This window comes from Athene cunicularia (genome assembly GCF_003259725.1).
Source record: "Athene cunicularia isolate RWA chromosome 1 unlocalized genomic scaffold, athCun1 chr1_part1, whole genome shotgun sequence".
Classification (NCBI taxonomy): domain Eukaryota; kingdom Metazoa; phylum Chordata; class Aves; order Strigiformes; family Strigidae; genus Athene; species Athene cunicularia.
This window is the reverse complement of record NW_020799091.1, coordinates 125,597,114-125,606,767: the sequence shown is the minus strand read 5'-3', so window position 1 is coordinate 125,606,767 and position 9,654 is coordinate 125,597,114.

Sequence of the window (9,654 nt, the reverse complement as noted above, 5' to 3'; positions counted from 1 at the left end):
AGGGGAAAGGAAAGGGGAAAGGAAAGGGGAAAGGAAAGGGGAAAGGAAAGGGGAAAGGAAAGGGGAAAGGAAAGGGGAAAGGAAAGGGGAAAGGAAAGGGGAAAGGAAAGGGGAAAGGAAAGGGGAAAGGAAAGGGGAAAGGAAAGGGGAAAGGAAAGGGGAAAGGAAAGGGGAAAGGAAAGGGGAAAGGAAAGGGGAAAGGAAAGGGGAAAGGAAAGGGGAAAGGAAAGGGGAAAGGAAAGGGGAAAGGAAAGGGGAAAGGAAAGGGGAAAGGAAAGGGGAAAGGAAAGGGGAAAGGAAAGGGGAAAGGAAAGGGGAAAGGAAAGGGGAAAGGAAAGGGGAAAGGAAAGGGGAAAGGAAAGGGGAAAGGAAAGGGGAAAGGAAAGGGGAAAGGAAAGGGGAAAGGAAAGGGGAAAGGAAAGGGGAAAGGAAAGGGGAAAGGAAAGGGGAAAGGAAAGGGGAAAGGAAAGGGGAAAGGAAAGGGGAAAGGAAAGGGGAAAGGAAAGGGGAAAGGAAAGGGGAAAGGAAAGGGGAAAGGAAAGGGGAAAGGAAAGGGGAAAGGAAAGGGGAAAGGAAAGGGGAAAGGAAAGGGGAAAGGAAAGGGGAAAGGAAAGGGGAAAGGAAAGGGGAAAGGAAAGGGGAAAGGAAAGGGGAAAGGAAAGGGGAAAGGAAAGGGGAAAGGAAAGGGGAAAGGAAAGGGGAAAGGAAAGGGGAAAGGAAAGGGGAAAGGAAAGGGGAAAGGAAAGGGGAAAGGAAAGGGGAAAGGAAAGGGGAAAGGAAAGGGGAAAGGAAAGGGGAAAGGAAAGGGGAAAGGAAAGGGGAAAGGAAAGGGGAAAGGAAAGGGGAAAGGAAAGGGGAAAGGAAAGGGGAAAGGAAAGGGGAAAGGAAAGGGGAAAGGAAAGGGGAAAGGAAAGGGGAAAGGAAAGGGGAAAGGAAAGGGGAAAGGAAAGGGGAAAGGAAAGGGGAAAGGAAAGGGGAAAGGAAAGGGGAAAGGAAAGGGGAAAGGAAAGGGGAAAGGAAAGGGGAAAGGAAAGGGGAAAGGAAAGGGGAAAGGAAAGGGGAAAGGAAAGGAAAGGAAAGGGGAAAGGAAAAAAAAGGAAAAGAAAAAAAAAGGAAAAGGAAAAAGGAGAGGAAAAGGGAAAGGAAAAAAAAAAGGTGCCATTAGTCATTAACAAGTCATTAGCAAGGCAAGCATAGTGTCTGGCTTCCACAATAGAGCCACAAAGTATAGGGCTTAGCAGTACTTGTTCTTGAGGGGAAACACCGTGGTTTCACCCAATCCATGTTCCTCCCTCTGAGGCTTATCTAAGGAGTTTGTCAATGTAACTCTGCAAGGGCATGGGGGGGTGCCTCCTTCCATACACTCCTGTTGCCTTGGGTGACATTCCTTAGACTAATCCAAAGGCCACAGCCTGTCCTTGAGGCTTTCTGTGTCGATGAATGTTTGAGGCGTTTCTTCTTTCAGTTCCTTACAGTATGGGAAAGGAGCTGGTGCATGAGAGAAGAGGAGCCTGGGGCAAGTCAAGCAAATAAGGAAGTAGAAGGGAGAGCTGTGCTGGTTGCAGACGCCTGCTCCCCAGCTCAGGCTTTCCTGCCAGGGAACAAATGTGATGAGCAGGCTGGCCTGTACCTATCTGAAACAAAATCACAGAATCATCTCGGTTGGAAAAGACCTTGAAGATCCTCCAGTCCAACCATTAACCTCACACTGACCGTTCTCAACTCCACCAGATCCCTCAGTGCTGGGTCAACCTGACTCTTCAACCCCTCCAGGGATGGGGACTCCCCCCCTGCCCTGGGCAGCCCATTCCAACGCCCAACAACCCCTTCTGCAAAGAAATCCTTCCTAAGAGCCAGTCTGACCCTGCCCTGGCACAGCTTGAGGCCATTCCCTCTTGTCCTGGTGCTGGTTCCTTGGTTCAGAAGACTCATTCCCCCCTCTCTGCACCCTCCTTTCAGTTGTAGAGGGCGGTGAGGTCACCTCAGCTTCCTCTTCTCCAGACTAAAATGCTGACTCTCAGATTGACATCTGCTCCTGCAGGGAGCAAACCTACTGCGCTTTCCTTCAGGCCATCAGATTTTTTTTTTTTTTTTTTAGTGTCTACACACACATATATTTATGACCTTTTTCAAGTCTCATTCTGACCACAAATCTCATCTGAGTTCCCTGCTCTCACTGCCCCGCAGCCAGGCCAGGTTTTTGTTTCTAGTGCTGCAGGAAAAGTCCTGTTCTGACACACCCCCGGGCACACGCAGAGGTTGTGCTGAGCCCGTGGGGCCATGGGGCAGGCAAAAGGGTGCTGCAGATGGGGATGCTGTGCCCACCAGAAGCCATATTCTGGTATTATGTGCTCACCCCACAGACACTCTATACTGCAGGATCTGTTCTCCCCCCACAAACACTCCCCTCAGTCATACGATCTGTAGCTGCTCTGTGAGCAGCAGAACTAATTCAGCCTGTTTTTCTCTGGAGTGCTGCCCCATTTTTCCTATTGCTTCCCACCACCACCATAATAGCTGCATCCCTGTGTAATATCCTACTCTAATATCCTCTTGTCTCTCATGGTCCTGGCAGCGAAGCAGAAGAATGTCTCCATTGTCTTCTCAGTGTGAGTATTAAATGTCCTATTTATCAATCTTTTGTATGTAGAAACACAGTCTTTCAGCTCACTTCTCCTGTCTCAAGTATGGCTGAAGGAGAGGTAAAAATGCTTACTGTCCTGACATCACAAAGAACTTGCTTCATTAGAAAACCTGGTTTAAAAAAAAGTTTCATCTTCCCTTCAAAAAACCTACACAGGACTCCGGAGAGATTAAAAATAATATATATAGCAACAGAAAGCTGGACATGGCAGCAGGTGGCTGGAAAGCTGCAGTGTGGAAGGGAAAGCAAGAATGTCTGGTCAGAAGCCGCAGCAAGGTCAAGTCTGCACAAAGCCAGTGTTGCTGGGTGGCTTAGCTGCAGCTGCTTTTGTCTTCAAATTGCTGCTGCCAACTGAAAGGGATATTGCTTGAGCACCTCCAATTCTGTTTCCTATCCCAAATCTGGAGGACAAGATCCACTCATATTTTTTGCTGCTTTCTTTCTGTGTTACATGTGTTACTAGATCTCTGTACCCTGTCTGCTTCCAGTTGGCTATTTCAGGGCCAATCTAAGCACGTGTGTGTGGTGTTTGTGCCTCTCCCATTAGTCAGTGAGTGACACAGGTTTAGTTTGCCAGGTGTGTTGTTTTTCTGCCTTCTTCCTTCACCTCTCCCAAGTCACACTGCAATGACTTAAGTCTTTCTGCTGAAGCATGGGTTTGATGTGTGACAGTAGCTTACGGAAATGTACTTTGGAGTCTAGCACAAAAATGAAGAGACTTGGGCTTCTGTTAAATGAGATCTCTTGAGTTTCAGTTTGGTCTAGTCCCTTAAGCTCAACACCAGCCTGAAGAGAAAAAGCTACTAGCAAATTTAAAAGAGAGAGTGTATATGTGTGAAGGGAGATGGTTGGTAGTGAAGGTGTTTCTCCAAAGAGTGAGTACCCCCAGAAATGCCCTGTAGAAAGTCTGTGAGAGATCCCAGGGCAGAAATCCCCCCTCTCTATCCCAAGCGGTGTCCCCAAGCAGAGGATTAGTGTTGTCCTGCAGCAGCAGCTGTTACATTCCACCATGCTGTCAGCTTGCAGAAATTGGGTCCCGTGAGCCTTGGCCTGGGCAATGTGCTTGTGTGCCCTCGGGGCCCAGCACAGGCAAAGGTCAACTGGCACCTCCTTTCCAAAGGCAGACTTGCTCATTGCAGCTTGATTCTGTCATGTTGGAGAGTGATCCTACTCCATTTCTGATGGGAGTAAGCTTTTCTACCCGATAGAGAAGGGAGAATAAGTGAAAGTTGTGTGGCCCCACAAGTTAGAAGGCACTCTCCAGTGGCCAAACTCAACCCAGAAGTTTGGGCTGAGATAGGGACAGATTAACCCAATCGAAGGCATTTTCTTTATAACAGGGTGCACACAAAAACTGTTTCTGAGACACTACACATACAAAACACAAAACCGGGAGTCAGAGGAGGGTCTCTTTGACAGAGAAGCATGTTAATGACATCTACAAGGGTCTGGAGCACAGGTCTGATGGGGAGCGGCTGAGGGAACTGGGGGGGGTTTAGTCTGGAGAAGAGGAGGCTGAGGGGAGACCTCCTGGCCCTCTACAGCTCCCTGAAAGGAGGGTGCAGAGAGGGGGGATGAGTCTCTTGAACCAAGGAACAAGCGCCAGGACAAGAGGGAATGGCCTCAAGCTGCCCAGGGCAGGGTCAGACTGGCTCTTAGGAAGTATTTCTTTGCAGAAGGGGTTGTTGGGCGTTGGAATGGGCTGCCCAGGGCAGGGGGGGAGTCCCCATCCCTGGAGGGGTTGAAGAGTCGGGTTGACCCAGTGCTGAGGGATCTGGTGGAGTTGAGAACGGTCAGGGTGAGGTTAATGGTGGGAATGGATAATCTTCAAGGTCTTTTCCAACCGAGATGATTCTGTGATTATACTTGATACCCAGCTATGAGCCCGTTACCAGATCTAAACTTGCTTCACACCTTGTGCTGAGAGGCAAGTCGGGGTGAGCACTGGTGTAAGGAAGGAGAGGTGGCTTCACTCATAGGCATGACTATGCCTGTTCTGCCTGAGCCTGCAACCCTTCTGTCCCACCTATCCTCACAACCACACCGCGCAGCAGTATATAGACTGATAACAATAGACTCTTGGGCTGGAAGCCAAAAGAACAGTATGGAAATCCTCCTCTCACCAGTCAAATGCCACATAATTTTAAATGCATGTTTAGCTGAATGAGGAGGAGTTTCTGCCTAGGTTGGCAGACATTTGTAAGTCCTTTGTTAGATTGTCCAGGTGAGGCTGATATAAATGGGAAGAGTAATAGACCACACAAACCAGTTTTCATGGAAACAATGATGTGTCAAGTACTCCCAGAAGAGCAGCCTGGCGGCTCTGCCTTGTTGAGAGAAGTTTCTGAAACACAGTAGCTCTGTTTTGCGGAGAAATCACTCTATAACTTTTGGGGTTATAAAGTGGGTATGTTTATTCAGCGCTGGGCGCATGGGGGATCGCTCCTCCACAAGCATGCGCATCGTTTGCAGCTCCTGTCCTGCTTATATAGTACAAAATAATGCATATTCATAGAATGCTTATACATAAACATAATATTTCCCCGCCTCCCCTCGCTTCTCATGGTAATTAGGTCTCCTCCTCTTGCATCTGCACGTTGAGTTCCTTTGGTGGTCGCAAATTCCTGGGTGGGGGTCGTATAGATGAAGTATCTCCTCTTCCTCGCTGATGAACTTTTTACCTTGTCCTTCTGCGCAGCCTCAGTTGTTCCCTGGCTCCTAACTAAACCGCAAGACCAGTTTGTACTAGGATTTTAGGTGATCTATTGCTAATTTGTACTACTTCAAGGACAATAAGAAGCTTCTGTATGAGCCAGAAGATAATATCTTAGCAACAGTATCAAAACCTGGTATGTCTTTGTGCATAGCCCCCTCGTCTTGGCGCAAGCTCCTCAGTCCTGCGCCATCAATCTGAAATTATTTTAATTCTCTATCTCAGCTCCCAGGGCTGACAAATCCACAGTAAAACTAGACTTGCTAGTCAACTGGAAAGCAGCCAACTGTCTGTTCCACTTCTCTTTCCTTTGTAAACTCAGCGAATAAGCCATTTTCCACCTTCCTCTAGCTGCCATTAACCCAGGCCATGGCACTTTGACAGGTTCTTCATTTTCTGTCAACAAGATCTCTAAAGATTTCTTACTGAATATCTTTCAGAGCTTCTTTTTTTTTTTTTTTTTATCATCTGTCATCTTGGACTTTTCTGCAAGCCCAGGGATTGCAGGCTTGTTACTTTCTGTCTTATTCACTAATGACTTTGGCTTCACCACCTTTTCAGTTCATTTCTTATCCAGAAACAGCTCCCTAAAATTAAGAGAAAGTAGGGAAAGGGAAGCATGAGGCATCTTATTTCAAATATAATGAATGGTTTATATCCACACTACTCACCAAGAGTCTAGGAAGGAAATTATGCTTTAAAGATTTTTTGGTATGTGATATAAATTTTTTTACCAGTATTTATTCGGAAAAAATATAAACAGGAAAGCAGCATAAAGCTCTCCCCAGAATGGGCTAATTATCAAACAATAGAAATATTAGTCAAGAGTCTTGAAGGGAAGGGGGAAGGAAACCACTCAATCTTCCATGTCTCTATGTGATGATCCAGCTTACTGGTAGGAAACGAGAAGCAGATAAACAGGAATATGAGGAAGGAGCTGGCAGGGAAAGTGTGGCAGGGAGAGGACAGATCATCCGGAGCAAGTACTCTGAGAGGCTCTGATAGACATCTTTAACAATAGGAGCAGGAAAACTAGTTTGAAGGGGACTCCATTTCAAATAAATCTTGGTTCAAATGAGGATAATTAGTCATCCATCAACTCTCGTGAAATACAGCAAAAGGGAAACATTATTGCTTAGTGTAATTTTAATGACCCATTTTCAGTGTTTAGTTTTGTTTGTAACTATGTTCCTTTATTGGCCATCATGTTTATAAATTAACATGCTCTTTTTTTCATCCTTAGGTTTTGTCCAGTTACAAAGCAAACTGAATAATCCAAGATGGGAGAGGGCCTCCCAATCCAATTCTTGCAGTGCTTTGCAGCTCAGTGTGTTTCTTGAAGATATTCAGAGGGTGCCAGTGTACATGTCCATTGAGTTGCTTTCCACAATTTAGGGCTTGGCGGCACAAGAGCTTCCACCACTGACCCTAAGAAAGCAGTATTATGGGGAAAGTAGCCAAAAACTGAAGCACGAGTTTGAACTAATGCAGCTCCCCATTTTGCAGGCCACTGGGTTAGAATTTTTTTTTTTTTTGGCATTTCTGCTTTTTGTTTCTTTCTCTAAGTTTCACGGGACTCTCGTGACCATTCTCTCCAGCCCATTTCATTGTGACTTCCTCTAGTCACCCAGAGGTTGCTACTGCTGCATGCTGATGACTCACGGATACATGACTCAGCCGTGATCCGTCCTGTGGTCCAACCTGATCAGCCTCAGGACAGATGATCAGATCAGATCACGCTGGGGTGGAACCTCAGATTTCCTCTGCAATTGCCAGCCACGGCTTATTTCACCATCTCTCTGCTGCCATGGAAGACACTGCCGTTCTCTCGGTAGCAAGGGTGATCTTAAAGTTCTCTTGTTTTCTTCCCACACCCACGCCTACACTGTCATTTGCAATTCCTTCCACCAGCATGATTAAAAGAACCAGTCTTTCTGCCACAATGTCTAATATTGTTATCAAGTCATCTTGTCTCACAATTACAGCAACTTTTATCCTCTCTAACCTCCGCAGCAACCACTTCACTCACTAGTAGTTAATCCAAAGGAGGTTGCTAGAAGATCTTTCTTTTTTAATCATCTTCAAGGTTGTAAACACTTGATCATGACCTAAAACCTTGATCTCATGTTACTACATAACAGACACAGAAATGTTTGAGTGTATCGGTCAAACACGATGAAGTCAAGCCATTATGCATCAGAGGGATGTTAACATCTGTTACAGATTAAGTATTTACAGATCAATAGGTTTAGATAATTTACACTCAGCAGTCCTCGAAAAACCCAACTGCTTTTCTCCCTTGCTTGTTGATTTTTAATAAAACTTAGGGAACTTAAAATCCAGAAGTCTCAAATGGTGTTCATGTCCCATTAGTATTCAAAAGGGCCAGCAGGACAGGACAGATAAGATAGCCATGGTCCTAGGCAAACTGGTGGAGAAGCTGGTACAAATTTCAGTCATTAAGGGCTGAATGTGTTACTGAATGTTACTGATTTGTTATTAATTTGAGTTGATGATTTTTTGAGATTTTGATAAGGAATGATTAGGACTAATCAATTAAATGGAATTTCACAGGAATATTGGTTTTTATAAAAGATAGTGGTTTAATGTTTTAAGTAGTCGTAGAGATACTGTATTTAGTTTAAAGTCACTATACAGCCAGTTATGCTGCTAGACGAGGTACCATTGTTAGATTGTTTGGTAAGGAGGATTTATTGCCCTGCAGGCCAGGTGTTCTAAAAGCTGCATTGTAAAAGGGCCTCAAAGCATTTTAAAATCACAATGTGAGCCAAAGTTCTTGAGTCAAGGGCATTGGAGAGTCTTAGGTCAGTAGTCCATGGTGGTTGCACAAGCAGCCCCCTGACTCATTTCAGTACTCACATGTGCGTGACTGGAAAGGGGTGGGAATAAGAAAATGATTTACGGGAATCATCATGGTTATGTATGAGAACTTGATTAATATGTATTACTGTATCCAATATAATCAGTATGCTACATGAGTTAGGTGTGTGTTAGTGGTGAGACAACTCCCCTGTGCATCCATCCATTAATAAAGGAGTGTCTGCTTATCTACATCACATTGGTGTTGATAAGTTCTTTTATCCCATTTTGGTGACAAATGCAGCACATTACATGAGTATCATTAGTGCTTGTCAATGTGGTTTTATAGAAAAGAGCTTTCTTTTTTAAAAAAATGTCTGATTTAATTATTTGAGGAGCTTACAGACTGATCAAGACTTTTATCAGACTGATAAAAGTAATCATGTAGATACCATCAAAGTCCAAGGAGCTTCATGGACGACTTCAATAACATTCTGATTTCAAAGCTCACTTTCTACAATATTCATAAGTCCAGGCAAAGTGAAACAATCCAGTCATCAGCCAATCTCTGCAGGCAGCCACGGGGAGGCCTCCCCGTGTTCCACTGTTTCTATTTAAGTTTCACTGATACTGCTCCTCCACTGTTCAGAAAGTTCACTGGTGATCAGAAGGAAAAACGATGAACGCCTGAAGGCAACTGTCAGAGAGCAAAGGGTCTGCAAAGGTGGATTGCAAAGGCCCGTGAGAGGCTGCCTGCAGAGCAGAGCAGGCTCGGTCAGGGGGTGAACCTCCAAGCTTTGAGCTGGAAGAACTGAAAACACAAAATCTACCCAGGGTGGAGTGGGGAAGGGAGCCATTTCCCAGAGAACCGACTCAGAAACCACAGGTGTCAGAGGAGGCAAAGAGCGGGACAGGCTCTTCAGTGCCTTGGACAGAGCACACTTCATGCTTGCTAGTAGCTGTGGTTATTAACGTCTAGTAGCTATAGGTACCGCACATATGGAGACAATCAAAAGGTTTTGAAGCTTGGTCAAGCGAGGCTTTGAAGTGTGGTCAAGACGAACTTGATTAGGAATAAGAAACTCATCAAGGATATACTTTGATCTCCAAACCCTGTAAAATAAGCAGAACATCCTTGGACAATAAAGAGCAAGTCTGGGATTGCATTGAGGATGGGTTATTTGACAACCTGACAAAGCGATTAATTAATTTGGCAATGAAACTAACTTCTGAGTGTCCCGAAAGTGAACTACCTTCACTGTGATACTAAAAAACCACATCCACAGGTCAAAAAGACCCCGGGCCAGGTTAAGACCCTTCCCCTGAGCATACGCAGTAGTAGAAGCATTATGTGAGCTGTATGACAACTGTAGGCTAATCACTAACCCCCCAGTATCCAACGGGCGTGTTTGGACAGGCACTAACCCCCGATTTTTGTGTATAAAGGGAGCACGAAAACTTCACCCCCCCAGCACCC